Below are 21344 nucleotides of genomic sequence, written 5' to 3'. Positions count from 1 at the left end.
TGCACAAACATTAAACATGATATGAGTAAAAAAAAAACTAACAGAACGGATTTTCTGTAAAAACTCTGGTTGCCCCCCACCCCCTAGAGGTGCCTTTCGGGTTAAAATGGCTAAAATTGACATTTTTGTACTTATTAAAAAAAAAAAAAAATGATGTTTGAAGTTTTATAAAACTTTCTGAAAAGTTGTAACTAACTGATTTCTATATAATTTTGTTTGTCTATACTTCATGATAACTCTTGAGTGTACCCCAGGGGCTCTTTTAGGGCTAATAAAAACATTCCATTTTTGGGACTATTTTACCATATTGGTCCAAAATTTTCTGCGTATGTCTATTTAGCAGTTTTGCATGGGGCTGAACTTAAATTTAAATATGGTAAGGCCTTGGGGACTTTTGGGGCTAAATGGGGGGGGCAAATGATGGACTTAGTCATTTTTTTTTTTTTTGCATGGTGCAGAACTTAAATTTACATATGTTAAGGCATAAAACTGCACCGTTTGTTCATTTTCACCAGGATTTGACATCTTTTGGGACTAAATGGGGGAGGGGGTGAAATGCTGAACTTAGTCATTTTTTATGCCTCATTCTCTGTACACTCACGGGGAACCATGTATGCTTCACTTGTTTAATCTGAAATTAATTTTTAAAAAAAGAAAGAAAAATACATTTTTCCCACCTAAAAGTATGTTTTAAAATACACTTTTAGGTGCGAAAAAATTTCTATTTATTATCGTGCGTTGTTATTGGCATTAACATACAAGATATCTCACTGCTGATACAATTCTCTATCTGTATAAAAGCCAAGTACGTCCAAGGATGGAGTACTGCTGCCACATCTGGGTTGGAGCTGCTAAAAACAGCCTATCCTGCCTTGACATAGTACAAAATAGACTTCGTGGCTTAGTGGGGGATGCCCTTTTCTTTTCCCTGCAGCCTCTCTCCCATAGAAGATACGTTGCGAGCCTGTCTTTGTTTTAACGTTATTTCCATGGCAAGTGCTCGTCCGAGCTCCAATCTCTGGTCCCCCCTCGCCAATCTTTCACAAGGAACACCCGTCTAGCTGAAACCACTGTCAATAATTTTCCCCACTCTTTATCTGTTCCTAAATCAAAGCGTAGATTCCATTTAACAAAGCTTCTTTCTTAGAAGTGCACGCCTGTGGAACTCTCTTCCGTTTGCCTGTTTCCCACCTGACTATAACTTGGATGTCTTCAAGTCCAACATAAACAAATTCCTGATGAATCGCCCCCTTAAGTAATCTCCAATACTAGCGATTACTACGATACTATCCCATTGATTACTGTACACGAAATAACCCTTATCCCCGATTGGCTTCCTGGCCTTAATAAGTGGTGACCCTCCCCCCCCCCCCATGTAAAAAAAAAACATAATGAACTTCATTACAGTTTATTCGGCAATTTGATGATATGGAAACATTTGCAATAAGCAGATGAAAAGACGAATCAGTTAAGGATTTTTTTAACACAAAGTTTGCGTTCTTTTGCTTTTTAACCATACACTGAATATAATAAAAAGAATATAAATATTTTTATAAAACAAATTTGAACGTAATGGAACGCCGAGTAGTTAGTTTATGGTAAGCTTAGGGTTGGGTCAGTAATGATAAATATTTACAAAATGATGTGGGTATTTATAACAAGTGAAACAGAACACCCGGATTCTTTTCCATCTCTTGAAACTTTCTACCCAAGTATGCCACGTTGTTGCGTGGCAAGAAACCGTACGTCACAGACAGCCACTTAGATTTGATCGGGTTTGAGGACCCAAAATACCAACAACACTCAGCAGTATTCAGGTGACAGGTGGCGGGCAGAGTCTAAAACTATTGGGTGTCAGAATACAACGGGGTGGGAAAAATCCCACCTACAAGGTGCATTCAATAAGTTTCCAGACTTTTTTGTACAGGCATTTAAAATTGTCGTAGACTCTTGAAAATTCAATATGTTATTGCTATACATCTTAAGAGATGACTGACCGATTTTTATGATTTCAGGTTCAAATGAACAGCTACAGCAGGAATCAGAATACATCCTACTAAAGTCTGATTGTCACAGCTGGTGAATTTCAAAAATGTATCCTGGATATGAGGAGACTTTAAAAAACATGCAATAAAATTGTTTTAAGCTTGGAAAAAAATGCCACAGAAACGTATCATCATCATCATCATCATCATCATCATCATCATCATCATCATCATCATCATCATCATCATCATGCAGTCCGTCAATGTTGACGATGACTAGTTAGGGCCTCAGTTCTTTATCCCTCGGTGTTGGCGTAGTCTCACTCCATTACAACAGGACTTTCCACCTTGGCTCCAAACTTACTTGTGCAGTTTAGGTGCAGTATCTGTTGCGCATCAGACAGACCTCCCCCCCTGAACCTCCAGTGCTCATGTCCAGTGGAGCGTACCCGCGACGACTGGCAGCAGAGGAGGCCTAAGCTCCTGGCTGAAAGTAATCTCAGTGAGGTAAACAGTCGCCCTATCGTGTCCGCTACTACGCCTTTTCTTTCTGGATAAGGTTCCATAGCCTTTTAAGGAAACCTGCAAGGCAGCAGTAGGATTTGAAGTCAGAGTTCCCATCTCTTAGCCTTTTGCTGTGATAAGACCCACAAGGCAGTGGTGTTTGATTTTGGGGTTGTCTAATTGAAATGCACCTTACTAAAGTCTGATTGACACAGCTGGTGATTTTCAAAAATGCAATGTGGACGATGTGTATAATGTACGTACCTGTGACGAAACGAAAATGTCATATTCCAAAAATTATATCAACTGATCAAGTAGTTTTATTCTTAAATAAGGAAATCAAATTCTATGAGTAACAGAAGGGCAACTGTCATGTCTGACATTTGGAAACAATCTTAAAAAACAAAGGAGAATAACTCAATAATTCAAACTTTCAATATTTATCTTGTAATGCTAACGAATTCCCATTAATCGCTTAAAAATGTTTTTGTTTTTCTTTATAAAAATAAAACTACTCCATCAATTTACGTGATTTTTGGAATACGATATTTACGTTTCGACACGGGTATATACAGCATAAAGATTTTTCTTTATCGTTTTGTTGTTGTTGTTGTTTTTTTTATTATGTGGGGAATTCTGGACAGGAGCCAAAGTAATAAACAACAGAAGATTATTCTGAGTTTAGAAGGTTTATTTTTGAATGCGAGTTTTTCACTAGAACTTATTTGAAAAAGTTTGTTCGTGTAACTGGTTTAAACAGAAGGCTCCGTCATTTCTGGTTCTTTTCGCGATGACTTTTGTACCCGAACTGCCTTTGTAGACTTCTGTCACAATGAACTCAGGTCGATATCAACTAAAGATCGGTCTGGAAAAGGCTGTAATGGCTGCCTACGACCTGTCGTCTGGGGGCTCTGTCGTAATGCAATCAAACCTTTCACATATAAATAGGCATTATCATCTGTGGCCGCCTGTAAGACTCAACAGTTATCTTGTAGTGCTGCTCTTTGCGACAGGTTTGTGTATTTTGGTGATAATAACGTATTAAAAAGTGTCAAGAATAGCGCTCACAATTAATATACATGTAATTAAATTAGCGAATAAAAAAAAGATAGATAAAATCATGAATGTTATGAATGGGTCACCAGTTAACAAGTGCTAGCCCAACAAGGAGAAGTTTGGAATGAAAGCAAAAAAAAAAAAACGTGAAGTAGCAAAGAAAATATATTTATATCAACAATTTGACAGCGATGTAAAATATATTTTGAAGTACTCAAGTTTTAAAGTTCTTGAATAAGAAATAGACAAATACGCCAGAAAGTTTGTTTCAACGTGTCAACGTTCCGGTGTGTGTGTGTGTGTGTGTGTGTGTGTGTGTGTGTGTGTGTGTGTGTGTGTGTGTGTGTGTGTGTGTGTGTGTATGTGACCGACCGACCGACCGACCGACCGACCAATTCCAGTCTTTTAGGATAAACGTTGAGAGTCGAGGCTACGCACGCCGCATCTCAGATGTCCTCGGATAGGAACTCTGAATTTCTGTCGGATAATCCACTGTCTTATAGGCTTGGTTAATTTTACACAAAATTGTTACACTTTCAGAGTACAAAACGATTTTTTTCTTGGTTGGCAGTACTTTGAGTCCACGCGTTCCTGTGAAAACCGGCTTGTTGGAGAAAGTGGATCTCATCGAAACGGGGAAAGAAAAATTGTATCGACTAAAGACATTTGCTTTTTAGCAATTGTCCAAATCGCATCGACGCTCGCAAATATAAAAGAATTGAAAGGAAAGAAGAAAAAGAGTTAGCCTAACAAAGAAATGAAAGAGGATAGCTTATATCAGTTCGTTCGTCTCGCACATCAATTTCTAATCCATCAAATATTTAAAAGAAATTTTAAAGTGCGTTTTTAAAGGCTGCTTGATGTGAGCCCTAAAGGAACACGGATTGGGTTATCTATTGGCCAATCCAGAGGGATTTAAAGAGGCAAGGGGTACAAACATTGACCAATCAATGAGTGTGTTATAAAGTTCAGTACAAGTTGACAACCTCGTCAGTCCGCCACTGATTATCCACTCGATGACATTACGTGAACTTATAGATATGCTTCTCCTCTAAAAGTGCTGTTGAACTCTCTTTTTTTTCTTTTTTTTTTTCAGGATTCATTTAAGAAATTTAGTATTCATATAGCAATGTTATATTTTTCCCACGATTAAATAAGCAAAATATAAAAATGTCGGAATAGATCCCCAAAGGTTGTAAATTCTGTGGGGATTAATTGTATGTTGCAGTTTCATAGCAAATTAAACCAGCTTATATATAAACGATAGATCGGTTGAAACAGATATGCATAATTTTAAAAAATGTCGCACTTACCCCGAAAATTTTAAATTTCTGGGAAAGGCTTAACGCCCCTCCAAATATATATATATGTGCGTGTGTGTGTGTGTGCGTGTGCGTGTGTGTGTATGTGTATGTGTGTGTGTGTGCATACATGCATTACAATGGAAAAGTGCGAGCATGAAAAGTAATATGGTTAAGCTTAAACATAGAAAAGTAAAGGACTAGTTGTTAAAACTGAAAAAAAAATAGCAAGATATTCTAGTACAAAATATAATAAATTTATAACTTAAAATATTGCAGCATTAAGAATTGATTTTTTTTAATTTAATGCTGCAATATTTTGTTATAAATTTAAATTTTTTACTAGAATATCTTGTCCTTTTCTTTTGCAGTTTAAACAACTAGTCCTTTACTTTTTCATATTTAAACTTAACCATATTACTTTTCATGCTCGCATTTTTCTATTGTAATCCATGATTTTCCAGGCTTCCAGTAAATTCACTTGTTCTTTGTTTAATTTCAGTCTTATTTTTTTGTCCCCATAAACATAACACACACATATATAATGACAATGTACGACACTAGTCTGCTTTCAATAAAATCCCCCAATTATCTCCCTTTCATTCTCTCTGTTTCACTTGTTACTGCCCTTTTTCGCGACAGCAGTGAATTAGTAGCAACAGTAATCGCTCAAGCGACGTGATTGCTATGGAAACCGGTCATAAAAAACGTCGCTCACTTCTTTACGCCTTTTTATGATTTTTAACACCACTAAATCCGTCATAACTTTTGTTTTACTGAACGAAAATTGAAAACATTCTTTCACAATATAGCTGAGAAGGTGATCTATAAACTGTAATAATTGTTTGAAAATTGGTCGAAAAATGAGTGAGCGGTGAAGCTTTAAAGCAGTTCTGAATGACTCAAACTGACACTCAACCATATATTCAAATATGGTAGTGTTTGAATGATACATCCAAAATAAAAATAATTGTTAATATTTATTCATGAGAACGTTCAAGAAAACAAATCTGACCTTTTTTAATAAATTAAAAGAAAGGCGGTCAACCTAAACGCAAAAGGCAATAATCTGACTTCCATCGTTGAATACTCACTGAATGTTTACTGCTTATACCCGTTGACTTTGCATCTATATTTACCTAATTTTCATCAATTCTTGTGTTGATTTCTGGTAGCCTGGAGGTAGAATGCTAAACTACAGAGTTAAAGGTGACTTTATGATTAAGTTTGAATCTACCGACTGCTAGTAATTCTCACATCCTACACTGATGATTGTATAAGAATAAAACGCTAGTTTGTAGTTATAACGATAATTGTTAATATTTATTTATGAATATATATGAAAAATACTGGAAACACTATATATAAGAACTAAACAATTAAAAATTAATTTGGAATGTAAATTTTGAAAATAGTAGTAACATTTTGAAGTGCCTGGGTACGTAACCATCCAATATATATATATATATATATATATATATATATATATATATATATATATATATATATATATATATATATATATATATATGTATGTATGTATGTATATATGTGTGTGTACGCATATACTTACATATATATATATATATATATATATATATATATATATATATATATATATATATATATATGCTGTTAGGTAAAGTTATAAATTAAAATTTTAAAAACTGTAAATTCTATACCATTTTATAAATGACCCCGTTAAAAAACGTAAATCTTTTTACACACAAAACGCTTCATTCATTCAAGAAATTTAAATATAGTTTTAACTCTAGCACGTAAAAGCATCCATATTTTAAACGAAACAGTAAGCGAAAATTGCCTGAAGACGACTGAGGAAATTCAGTGGAAAGTACTTGCAAAAAACAACCCAAAAGAAAAAAACAGATGGACGAAGACGACTAGGAATTTTTTTTGTACAGATTCGACCAAGAAATAAGAACGACAATTCAAAAAATGGAAAAAAAAATACCAGTTATTATAGTTGCCACGGGGCTTATGAAGAAAAACCTGAAGTCCTACCTAACTAATATTCCTGGCGAACAAAGTGCAAAAGATATCCAGACAATTGCACTTAATTATATATATATATATATATATATATATATATATATATATATATATATATATATATATATATGTATGTATAGTAATTTATAAAATATATATGGCGATTAAGCTACACTGAATATTCTGCGTTTCATCCACTATAGGATTCGTCAGGCTTATGAAAGGCGGTCAATCTAAACGACTTCCTTCGTTGAATACTCCCTGAATGTTTACTAAGCCTGACGAATCCTATAGTGGATGAAACGCAGAATAATCAGTGTAGCTTAATCGCCATATATATTTTATAAATTACTAACTAGCTCTACCTACGTATTGAGCACTTTTGAAGTAAATACTTAAAGTTTACGCATAAATCTATACTTTCGTATATTAAATTCATGTGAGTAAATGAAGTAGTTATATATATATATATATATATATATATATATATATATATATATATATATATATATATATATAAAGTTGTGCACATAGTTTCTCAGTCATATATTTTTCATTTTATCTGCTGCCTTGCATTTGTAGTCTAAATATTAAGCACACACACACATACACACACACACACATATATATATATGTGTATGTGTGTGTGCATGCTTAAGATTTAGACTCCAAATGCAAGGCAGCAGATAAAATGAAAATATATGAGTGAGAAACTATGTCCACAACTTTCTTTATATTATTTCGAGATTAATACCTCCTTTTCAAAGGCATGAATAAAATAAAAAGTAAAGTAAATATGCATTCGAGCAACACAGTATCGGGGCAGCTAGTTTAGTTTATATATTGCACGGTGGCATCAAGTATCCTATATGCGATGGACAAATAATTTAAAAAAAATAAGATTTACTTGTGCATCACATTATTCAATTAAAATACCGGGTCATAGTTCAACGTACAATTCTTGCTATTTTTTGTTTTTTTCTTTGTTTTTTTTTTGTTTGTTTGTTTGTTTGTTTGTTTTTTTATTTTTTTTAATGATAACAAGCCAAACTGTGGCATTTGTTATATAACGCAGAAGTGGTAGTTATTTATGGTTTAATTCGATCCATTTAATTAAATTAGCATTGTTTATTGTATTTGGTATTACAGCGTGGCTTACGTTACTATAACTACCACTTAATGTTTATGTTTTGCATTTATTTATCTATCTCCAACGGCAGGAAGATGTGACACACGGGTCGGAAAGTAGGATTTGAAAAGCCAGCGCTTTAGAGGAAGAGCACTTTGACCTACAAAAACAATGCTTGGGAAGCATTCTCTGCTAGGGGTGGCTCGGGCGATTAGCAATAAACTAACCTCTTATAAAAGGGTGATAAGGTAAAGCCTGGGAGACTGGGTCTCCTAGAACTACACAAGACTATACACCTCAGCCAACAGAGCTACCTCAAAAATGGCTGAAACTCTGGTGGCTTTGGGAGCTCATGGAAATCCCATCACGGCCTTTGTACAAAGCTACCAATTAATGCTGTTGCTATCGATAATATTAATGCTCCATTAATAAAGTGATTATTTTGTCAGACGATTAAGGATGCGAACAAATGTAAGAGTTAGTCTATTCTCTCTCTCTCTCTCTCTCTCTCTCTCTCTCTCTGTTCATTTAGCTTACTCTTTCCTTCCCGACATCCCCCCCAAAATAAAAGAAGTAGGATTTCAAATGAAGGTGCTAAACATCGGATAACGGAAATGATTCCCGTTTGTTTGAAACGGTGGAATTAACGAACCTGTGTGAAATGGTAAATCAAAATAAAACAGACGATCAATATCCCAGGACCGAGAAAAGTCAGTCAGCAAAGTCAAAACGCATACTCAACTTCTGCAAAACATATCCTTAACTCGTATAGATATTCTTACACCCAAACAAACGTCAATACGTTTCTGAATTAAATGAAGGTTAAGAAGAGAAGATCTGTTAAATATTTTCATCCATTTTTTTTTAATTTAAAAAAAAAACACTTATTTAAGTTTATCATGATTGATATCAGCTAGGAAATAACTGGAACGATGTTTAAAAATAACAATTGAAGTGTTTGAATGAAAAATGCGATAAACCCAATGTCATGAAATTGAAAAATTGAATTGATACGAATATTTCAAATTAGTGAAGTTTTTTATCCTTGGTGATTAGCGGTTTAAATTTAAACTGAAATTCGTCTGTTCAGAAAGCCGGTACAACGCAATTTAAAAATAAAAAAAAAAGAATGTATTTGTTTAAAACCAACCAAATTTCGGCGATGTAACGTCATCATCAGGAAATAGAATCAGTTTGTGTTTATTTTCTCTTTGTCTTTCCTCGCAGCATTGAAAATATCCTCGTTGAAGAAGATCGCGTGAACTTTATCTTTCTAGTGACACCATGTCGCGAGGTAAGAAAATAAAAGGAAAACACGTTGATTCTATTCCTGATGACGAAGCTTTATCGCTGAAACTTAGTTAATTCTAAACAAATAAATATTTGTTTACTATTTTTATCTATAAACTTACGAATTTCAATTGGAATATTTCAAATTTAAGATTTAATCATAAAAACTTAAGCAATAATTTAAGGCAAATGCCATATTATACCGTTACACACATTAACGTATAGACATTCGGGCCCCACACGTTGCAGACTCAGTCGCAAAGGATACAAAGCATAGGGAAGAGGAAATAACTTTAACTCCTGTTTTAAGTTTTAAGAAAAATCTTTATCCCTCATTCTCCAGCTACGTGTGACTTCTCCTTACTGTTGTGATGTCACCCACGTCCCTAACGTGATCGTCTTCTCTAACGTGTTTTCTTTCTTTCTCTCTCTCTCTCTCTCTCTCTCTCTCTCTCTCTCTCTCTCTCTCTCCTTTTTATAGTCTTTTCTCTTTTTTCCTGACTGTGACGTCATTTCGCACACAGCTCGGCATTTGCATACGCGCATCTGCGCTCTGTTACAATATTACTTTAAGAAAACATTTGGGAGCGGATAAGGACGATTAAATGCAAAACTTTTCGAAACACCAATTTAAGAATTACAAAAGAAAAATCGGATTTTCCGTAACCACAACAAAGCTAGATGTTTCTTGCGTGCCTTTTTAACTAGGGATTCCCCTTCCTTCCCTCTCTTCAAAAAGAAATGCTCCATTGCCAAAAGTGTGCTTATTCCTAAAGAAATGCTGGTTTTGAAAATTTTCAAACGACATAATGCTTGAAATTGTCGAACTGGACATGGAAACAATTGTAACGTAAATTGAAATACACTTTTCGTTGCCACCAACATTTTGTTTTGAAGTCTTGATTTTGCTTACACAGTATATTAATGCTCAATTATAAAATTTGATAATTTTATAGCTTCCTCTTTAAGTCAACCATTTTGGCTTAAAACTCATTGGGGTATGAAAATTTACTGAATTTTACGAACTCAGTATAATTCCATATAAGTCTATATATATATATATATATATATATATATATATATATATAAGTCTATATATATATATATATATATATATATATATATACTAGCATGGTAAATTTTGTGAAGGTAGTAGGACTGTCTCATCGTAGATATCTATGTATTACTTTTTATTATATTTTTTATATTATATATATATATGTGTGTGTGTGTGTGCTTTTGTGTGTATATATATATATATGTGTGTGTGTGTATGTGTGTATGTGTGTGTGTGTGCGTGTGTGCTGATAGTCCTTAAGTGTCATTTACTATTGGATAAGTTATTAAAAATTACTAAATTATTTTTAATCATCTTAAATTTCTCCCTTCACATTTATTCTATTATTTTTTAAAAATTTAATAATTTTTTAAAATGTAATAATTCTTTAAATTTTATCTTTACCTTCGTTTAATTTTAATTAATTTCATTCTAAATTAAATTAATATATTCATGCTTTATTTCATTATATATTTATGCAGTTAATTGTCGTACCTTTATTTATATGCGGTTATGTGTTCGTTTAAACAGGACATTTACCTTTCAAAGAGGTTTTTCCATAACACCCTCCCCCACTAAACATACATATATATATACACACGCGTGGGCGCACACACACACCCTCTCTTTCTCTCCCTCTTTCTCTCTCTCCCTCTCTCTCTCTCACACACACACACACACACTCAAATACAAAAACCGGATCACTGCTCGACATTCAATAGACTCCATTTCACACCTGACTCAGTTCAAACACATGTAAAACAGAAACCACACTTAGTTCAGAGCTGTAATTTGCCACATAACCCGTAGAGATATAAATTATTTCACATGCAAAATCTCAGCTAGATCAGACAACTGGAAGTGGGTCAGGGGAATTACTTATTGCACGCCCCTCGTATATTCTTTTTCATTTTAATATACTTTCATAGAAATGTTTCTGTTATGCCACAAAAAAACTATTTTCTTTACGTCGCAAGTGTCATGCTGTTACATTAATTCCATAGCTAATATAATATACTGACCCAACGAGTCACGGGTAGTCTAGTATATATATATATATATATACATATATATATGTGTGTGTGTGTGTGTGTGTGTGTGTGTGTGTGTGTGTGTGTGTGTGTACACACGATGATTTTTAAGACAATGTATAATACATTTTTTACAAGAGAGTCACCACTTATCAAGGCCCGAAGGTCATCCGAGGATAATGACTGTAGCATATGTTAATGGTATATGTTGGGTAGAATTTTGATTTTTAAACGGAAAGGTTCAACAAGAACTTGTTTACATTGGACTTGAAGGCTTCTATAGTGTAGTCGGCCGGGAAGCAGGCCAGCGGAACAGTGTTCCACGGTTGGGCAGTTCTATGAAAGAAGCTTTGTTCGTGGAATCTGCGTTTAGATTTATGCACAGATAGAGAGTGAGGGAAATTGTTCATAGTGGTTGTAGCTAGTCGAGTGTTTTTCTTTGTGAAAGTTTGACAAGGGAAGACAACACTTGCGATAAAAATAACGATAGAGCAGAGACATGCTCGCAATATCTCTTCTGTGAGAAGAAAGGCGTCACCAACAAGGTTGCGAAGCCGATTTTGAAATCTATCAAAGCAGGATAGGAAACAATGAGCAGCTCCTGTCCAGATTTGGCAACAGTACTCCAATTTTGGAACGTACTTGGTTCTTATACAGATAGAGAATTGCATGGATATTGAGATACCTTCTGGAGCGATAGAATGATCCAACTATTTCCCCGGTTTTTAATGATACGTTTTAATACTAGTTGAGGCTCTAACTGCATTTAATTAATCCCAAGCTAGCATATAAAGGCATTTTCTCGGTTTTTAAAAGTAAAACTTTAATAGCAATACATCGGATATATCGATATTTGCTTCAGAATAGCCTTTTTAGTTTTCTTTTATGTTTCTCTAGTGTGACATTGATACGAATATAATTCATTCTGCTTCGAGTTTTTTTCTTTTACGCCAATTAAGAAAAATGTTAACGCGTTGACATTTTCCTTACTAATCTAAACATAAGCGTAATATTAATGGCTTCATAAAAATAAACACCATATATTTACTTTTCATAGTTCAAATAACCAATGACATGTGCTGAAATTAAACCGTTCAAATATTTCTTCCTTCTTGTGAAAAAAGTAAAGCAGTCGACCATATTCGAGGGCAATCCGAACGTTTTTTTTTTCATTAGCTACGAGGTATAGGGGAGGCTGCCACATCTTTTTTATAGGATTATTCCACTTACCCTTGAACTTTATAGTGCTGGGTGTTAAGAAAAAGGGGCATGATGTGCCATTTTTAAATCTTTTGTATAACTCAACCAATGATTAAACCCTGGTTTATTTACAAAGAATATGAAAAAATAAAATAAAATAAGGCACAAGGCTATCAAAAGTGAGGAGATTGAGTGTTGTTCCATGTATATCCTATTCTGTTTATCCTACTTTTAGCAAGAACCCTAACCCTAACTCTAATACCGGATTTGGAGGCATTCTACGTTCGACACAGATGAAACTTTAAAAAATACACTATTATACATTGCATACCCAACGTTCGGCCGATCACATCTTTTTAAAAAACGGAGGAGGATGATAACGTATGTACGAACATAAAATTGTCTTATCGTATTATTATTATTTTGAAGCCAAGATTAATAAATGAATCCCATCCCTTTCCAGAGAGACGTTGAAAAAACGAAATCAGAATTATTATTATTATTATTATTATTATTATTATTATTATTATTATTATTATTATTATTATTATTGGCTCACATGGAGCTTTCACACAAGTCAACAAACGATCTGATTGGAAACCTGTGGTGTTCTCTGGAAGCTGAGTGACAACAAGTCTCCCCAGACGTCCAGCTCTCTCCACCTCCTTCGATAGCATTTGCAAATGAATTTGCATCATCGCAACAGCCGCTTACCATTGATTTCTCGTTGGTAGTTGCCATTGGTTTATACTGAAATTTGAGTGTCACTCAGCCTCCCCAAGGTCCCAGTTCCCTTTGCGCTTGTCCAGCCGAGGTCTGGTTGGCGCTCGCTCCTCGGTCTTTCAGTCCTTATTGACCCTTCTCGGCCCTTTGGTATCTTTTTTTTGGGGGGGGGGGGATGATCGGTGAGGAAACAATGGGGGGAGTGCATGATGGGGGGTGTAGAACATGTAAATATGCAGTTTCGGTGTTCTTCATTTCCTGTAACGCTTATTCGTTATATTGTCTTGTATTATTCTCCGCATTCAAGGGTTCTCCTTATTATTATTATTATTATTATTATTATTATTATTATTATTATTATTATTATTATTATTATTATCAGGACCTGTGGAAATTCATATGTAATATATTAATGTTGGCATTCTGTAGATGTTCAACATAAATGGAGACGCTCTCATATTATTGTAGCTCTTTTGTTAAAACTGCAAAAGTATTTATCTAAGCTAGCAGGGACACCCGGCGTAGTCCGGTCGTAAAGTACGCTTACATATGATATTTTAATTCTTGCAGATTTCGTATATATTATTATAGAGTTAATGTTCTATCGATTTTTATATATATTATAAAGTTGCGATTTCAAAAATAAAAAAAATATATCTATATGACTTGGGTTCATCAGCTTGAATCGAAACCGAATCCCAAACTTATATATATATATATATATATATATATATATATATATATATATATATATATATATATATATATATATATATATATATATATATAACTTTAGTTCCTCCAGCTATAAAATCGAAATTAAAACTTATGAAGAATTCTTGATAAAATTATTTATTAAAAAAATAGATTACTAAAGTGTCATCGGCTAAAATCGAAACCGAAACGAAGAATTATGAAGAATTCTTGATAAAATTATTTTTTAAAAATAGATTATTGGAGTGACATTAGCTATAACCGAAACCGAAACCAAAACTTATGAGGAATTCTTAGCCAAATTATTTATAAAAAAATTAAATGATTTGAGTGCCATCAGATATAATCAAAACCGAAACCAAAACATATGACCAATCTGAAGCAAAATTATTTATTACAAGAAATGGAAATACATAAAAATTAAACGGCCCGGATACAAGTGTGACACAGAAAATAACACACACGCTATCGTATTAATTATTATTATTATTATTATTATTATTATTATTATTATTATTATTATTATTATTATTATTATTGTTATTATTATTATTATTATTATTGTTTTTGTTGTTATTATTATTATTATTGTTATTGTTGTTGTTGTTGTCGTTGCTGTTAATATTATTATTATTATCGTTATTAATATTAATAATAATTATTATTATTTTAATATTGTTTATATTATGAATTCTTATTCTTATTATTGTTATTATTATTATTATTATTATTATTATTGTTTTTTTTGTTGTTATTATTATTATCGTTGTTGTTGTTGATGTCGTTGCTGTTAATATTATTATTATTATCGTTATTAATATCAATAATAATTATTATTATTATTTTAATATTGTTTATATTATGAATTCTTATTCTTATTATTGTTATTATTATTATTATTATTATTATTATTATTATTATTATTATTATTATTATACATTATTGGTATTTTTAATTATTATTGTTGTTTTTATTATTATTATTATTATTATTATCATTATTGTTGTTATTATTGCTATTATTGTTTATATTATTATTGTTATTATTGTTAATAATAATAATTATTATTATCATTAATTCTTATTGTTGTTATTGTTGCTATTATTATTGTTATTATTATCATATAGATAGATAGATAGATAGATAGATAGATAGATAGATAGATACATACATACATACATACATACATACATACATACATACATACATAGATGGCAATGATTCATTGTAATGATTCTTCCCTGGGACTGCCAGACTTCGGAATTTCCTTCCTGCTTCCTGTTTCTCTGACCGTACTAACATGCAGAAGTTTAAATATAATGTGAACAGACATCTCGCTCAACTCCCTAAATAGTGTCCCTGTAGACATGGTTCCAAATAGTAGTCCTGTTACGTCCAAGTGGCAGCATGTCTTTTTTTGGGGAGTGAAAGAAAAAAAAAAAGAATTGAAGGAAAATTCCCGGGGTGTAGACACGAGTTTTTTTTTTTGGGGGGGGGGTTAATACTTGTGTGTGTGTGTGTGTGTGTGTGTGTGTGTGTGTGTGTGTGTGTGTGTGTGTGTGTGTGTGTGTGTGTGTGCGCGCGCGCGTGTGTGTGTGTGTGTGTGGTGCATAAGCAGACTCTTGAATGTGCACTGACGTGCGCAAGCGTCTGAGTTCCTGCAATACAGTTCCTTCATAAAAAGAAAGAGTCGTTTCTTTTATACGTTAAACATGCAACGCCCTCCTTGGCTTCATATAACAAGCCCAACAATTGCCAAATTACCAAAATCTATTTTTAGCACAATTTTAAAATTTGTCATTCGAATCCATGACAGTTTTTGTTTGTTTGCTTGTTTGTTTGTTTGTTTGTCTTTATATAACAAAACTTGATATCATGTTGTCGCAAACTGCGAAACTTGTACGTAATAATTGAGATTAACTGTAAAAAATCAACGCCCAAAAACACGATTATATATACTAAACAGACATGTGGAAATTCCACAGCAGCATCTTTCATATACAATAAATATATTGCTGCTGGGCATTCTGTGGACGTTCAGCGTGAATGGAGCCCTTTTGATAAAACTGTAATTTACCTACGTAATCTGGTTAATGTAGTGTCAGAATATATATATATATATATATATATATATATATATATATATATATATATATATATATATATATATATATAACTACTATATATAACTAACTATATAAATATATATATATAACTACTATATATAACTAACTATATAAATATATAAATATAACTACTTCATTTACTCACATAAATTTAATATACGAAAGTATAGATTTATGCGTAAACTTTAAGTATTTACTTCAAAAGTGCTCAATACGTAGGTAGAGCTAGTTAGTAATTTATAAAATATATATGGCGACTAAGCTACACTGAATATTCTGCGTTTCATCCACTGTAGGATTCGTCAGGCTTATGCGCGAATTTTGTGGTTGCTTCTTGTTTTTATATATGCTGAGGATTTTTAGTAAGCCAATCAGCTTTCTAGTATCCACCGCGCCCCCTCCTATCAGCCAATGGGCATGCATTTTATCGAACAAAGGATCTGTTTTTGAACTAGGTTAGTGGTTTAAGGTAGATCTTTTCCCTTTATATATATATATATATATATATATATATATATATATATATATATATATATATATATATATGAATATACCAATGTGTACACACACACATGCACACACACACACACACACATATATATATATATATATATATATATATATATATATATATATATATATATATATATATATATATATATGTATGTGTGTGTGTGTGTGTGTGTGTGTGATCGTTTATGTATATTCATGTTTATTTAATTTATTTATTTGTTTGTTTTCTATTGTTATTGTTAGTTTTAAAGCTATTTTGTAACGCTATCCTAGAGTGAGTTTTATTTTGTGAACACAGTTGTTTGCTATTTCTCGTCTACAGTTTAATAGATTTTGAGGTTCTTTAAAGTACAGGATAGCAAATTTTTCATGGAGGCATAATTTACATGGGTCGTCTAAGTGTCTGCACGTAGTAGCTTGTCTCATTATTTTCCATTCGACTACCGGCGAATGTCCGCTTTCTTTGAGTTCCCAGTATTTATTCGCTAGTGTTGTTTTTATACGGTGTTTTTTATTTTTTAAGGTACTTTTGTGGTCATAGTATCGGGTTTTAAAATCTAGGGAAGTCATGCCTATGTAATATTTCTTGTTATTCGGGTTTTCTTTCGCAAATATTGTTGCTTGATAAACTACACTTTTTGTTAGGCATTTATTTTGAACTGGGCAAATTGTGCGGTGTCTACAATTGCATTTATCTTGTTCGTTATTATTATTATTATTATTTATGGTATGGTTGTTCTTGTCCGGGGTTGGTTTGTTATTATTATTATTATTATTATTATTATTATTATTATTATTATTATTTCTACTAGTGTTGGTTTTATTACTGTCATGGTGTCTACTTTTTTATTGTTTATTTTGTTGTTGTTTACATTGTTTATTTTGTTGTTGTTTACATTGTTTTCATTTAGTATTTTGTTATATATATATATATATATATATATATATATATATATATATATATATAGTTATAGCGGTTTATCTCAAATATCTCCACTATCACTGTGACATATTTCTATAGTATGGATTCCCGGCGCGAACGAAACCCCACGATATCATTATACTATCTTTTGTCAACTTGTTGGATAAGTTTCCGCCGTTTCATGAAAAAATTTGTTCTAAAACATGTTTTGATATTTGGCAAAATGTTATATATAATTAGAAAGCGCATTTTTAGTGTGTGCCAACGTGGCAGTCTGTATGAAAGAAAGAAGGAAAGAAGAAGGTGAAGACTTGAGAATGTGAGAGAAACTGTCCGACTACGTATTGTGGCGAAACGAGAGGAAGAAAGAGTCAAGCAATGTTCTTGGACGTGCGAGAAAAGCTGTCATTTCAGCTACTGCATTTCATTCAGCGAGCGTTGCTGTTGGTGTCGGTTATCCCTTTCTCTGACAAGAGAAGTTCTCCGTACTTTTTATATTTCTTTAGCGGCTCTCAGAGGCTTGCAAAAATAAGTTTTTTAAATCGAACCCTGATTGGTTAAAAATTCATATTTTTGACAAAAACAAAAAATGTGCTTTCAGCGACGTCGACCATTTCTCAAGCGTCCTGCTTTTTTACCCAAGAGATTTGGTGTGAGTGAATGTTGTAAATTCCCGCGCAAATGAATTTATAAATTATAATGTGTGTGTGTCTCCGAAAAATAAAATAAGAAACAGCACAGTAGGAATAAACTTTGTCATTCTTTTCTTTTGATAATATCCGGTTATTGTTGTTGTTGTTTTTTTTTTTTTTTTTTTTTTTTTTTTGACGCAGGCGAGCATATAAACGTTCTCACGGTCACACCGGTCAAAAATATGCGGGCGTTTTGTTGGAATGGTTCCTTCTTTTTTAGTTTTAGACACTTGTTTACGACAAAGTGTTGTGTTGGTATTTCCCCATTAGAGCAGATCACCCACGTTCAATATTTCTTAGCTTCGTGATGACCCTACATGAACCGATGTCAGGAATTCGTAACGGAATAAATCACACACACACACACACACACACACACACACACACAAACACACACACACACACACACACACAAACACACAAACACACATAGATAAATAATGAATGAAACATATTTTTAGTAGTATTTTAATGTACAACCCAGATTTTAACGAAAACATGTGTTTACATAGGCAAACACCGCCATTAAGCGATCGGTTTATAATTCTCAACCACCAGTAGCTATGGCTAAAGATACATTACCTTAAAGTACTTCTTTCAAACTTCTCGGCTTAAACTTAACAGGGAACATGAGTTGAAACAGCTACATTGAGAACATTGGCAAGTCCGCTGCGAAGAAGGTGGGCTCTCTCTCCCGTGCTAGAAAGTTACTTACGCCTGAAAGTATCCTGTACCTCTGTAAGGCCACCATTCGCCCATGTATGGAGTATTGTTGTCACATTTAGGCTGGTGCTTTTGCTACTAGTCTCTCACTCCTAGACAGGGTTCAAAAGAGAGTCGCCAACCTGATAGGTCTTGAACTGTCATCTAAGCCTCAACCTTTGCCCCACCGACGAAATGTTGCATCCCTCTGCCTGTTTTACAAGTATTTTAATGGTGGATGCTTCGACGAACTACAAGCCCTAGTACCCTCTGGACGTAAATACTCCTGTCAAACCCGACAAGCAGCAAAGTCCCACCCCTACACTTCGTTTGTTTGAGAGAGAGAGAGAGAGAGAGAGAGAGAGAGAGAGAGAGCTTTCATGAACTATAAAGAAACCGCTACTATCATACACACACCATGAACCGAACACTCTCACACTTGTTAGTACGCACACAAAGACTCTCTCTCTCTCTCTCTCTCTCTCTCTCTCTCTCTCTCTCTCTCTCTCTCTCTCAAACAAACAAACAAACAAACAAACAAACAAACAAAACAGACACTAGCTATTTATATGTATGCAAACGCACATGACGCCAGCCGAAATGAATGCACATGCATTTTCTAACTAACAAAAAAGACACGCCAATATCCCCAGTTATATATTCAGGAGTATGTACACACATGTAAACGTATATGGCATAACGATGCTGGTCTTAACAGAGCTAAGATGGGGAAGACAACAAAACACCGATGTCTTATTTACGATATGAAAAGAAATTGGAATCTTTAGAAAATCGCCATCATTTCAGTAATTATAGGAGCAACCGGACTTATGAAAAAGAATTTCAAAAAGTACTTGTCGAATATACCGAGTGAACCAAGTGCAAGAGAAATACAAATAATTGCACTCAAAGGAACCGTTAGAATTTTAAAAAGATCTCTTGGTTGGAGTGACTGATATTCGGTAGGATGCCTCATTCCCATAAAACAAAACGATTAGAAAATTAAAACATTAGCAGAAAAAAACTAAATTTCGTTTACACAAAAATCGTTATATTTACGAGAACGTTCTCGGATTCTTTTAACTTGCAAACTTTACCTAATTTTATTTTCATCTCGGAAATTATTAAAAAAAAAAAAGGTTAATCTGTTTAGCTCTGCTTTTTTCCTGTCAACAATTTCCCCTACTCTCGATCTGTGCCTAAGTCTAAACGCACATTCCATAAACAAAGTTTATTTCCTGGAACTGTCCGCCTGTGGAACTCTATACCGCGTGGCTGCTTTCCAGCTGACTACAACATGGTCATTTTCAAGTCCAATGTAAACAAGTTCTTACTGAGCCGCCCACTAAAATAATCAAATCCTACCCAATTTCCGCCATTACCGATCATTACACTGTTGTTTCATTGACCATTCTACACTCACTAACCCTTATCCTCGAGTGGTTTTCAGGCCTTGGTAAGTGGTGACTCCCATGTAAAATATCTCTCCTTGTTCAGCATGACAAGAAATTACAGACACCTCTTCTATACTGAAACAGCCGTATCTGATTGGGCAAGACGATTCTATTTGACCATTATCAGACATTTAATCTTGGCCCTCGGGCCGGGATCAAAGTGTAGTATCTGTTCCGGCAGATACTGCACTTAAGATAATTTGTACCAGTCAATGGAGGGGAAACCCTCTATACTGGGACAATTATTATTTTTGGTAACCAGAGTGACCCCTTTTAGGGGAGCTGGTTTTTACCTCACATTAAAAACGGCCTTGTGCCTAATTTGCTCAGTGGGGGAGCAAATAAATACCATCTGTTCCGGCAGATACTGCAAGCTATGACTAGCTATGACTAGCAAAGACCAGATGTGGGGGCAACCCCACATGCCTGACCTTTAACCAGCTCCCATTTCCCACCTCTCGGGAGCTGGTCCCCTTTTTTCCCTTCCCCCTCCCTTCACTCCTCACATTAAAAATCGGCCTTGTGCCTAATTTGCTCGGTGGGGGAGCAAATAAATACCATCTGTTCTCTCAGTTACTAAACTTTCCGCCACCGGGCTTTCGGGCTAGGTTAAGGTGTTTTCATACTAACTTTCGTTAGCAAGGACCGACCCCCTCCTTTGGGGAGTCAGGACCTAAAGGACCGACTCCACATTTGTGGGAGCTTGGACCCGGAAACCGATCCCCTTTTTTGGGAGACTGGAATCTCGGGACCAGCACCACTAGCTGGTAGTTGAGACCTGCTTTTGTTGTTTTTTTTGCATGCGTTTTTTCTTCGTTCCGGTCTCTTCCCTCTAGAGACAGGGGATGGTCTAATTCCTCCACACTTAATTGCCTGAGCAGCACTCTGACCTGCCAGGCCCAAACTTTGTCTATCTTCGCTGCTCTCCCAGTGGA

The sequence above is a fragment of the Euprymna scolopes genome, chromosome 21, assembly GCF_053919585.1.
Source record: "Euprymna scolopes isolate OS-2025 chromosome 21, ASM5391958v1, whole genome shotgun sequence".
Classification (NCBI taxonomy): Eukaryota; Metazoa; Mollusca; class Cephalopoda; order Sepiida; family Sepiolidae; genus Euprymna; species Euprymna scolopes.
The sequence above is the reverse complement of the archived record's forward strand: the minus strand, read 5'-3'. Positions refer to the sequence as shown.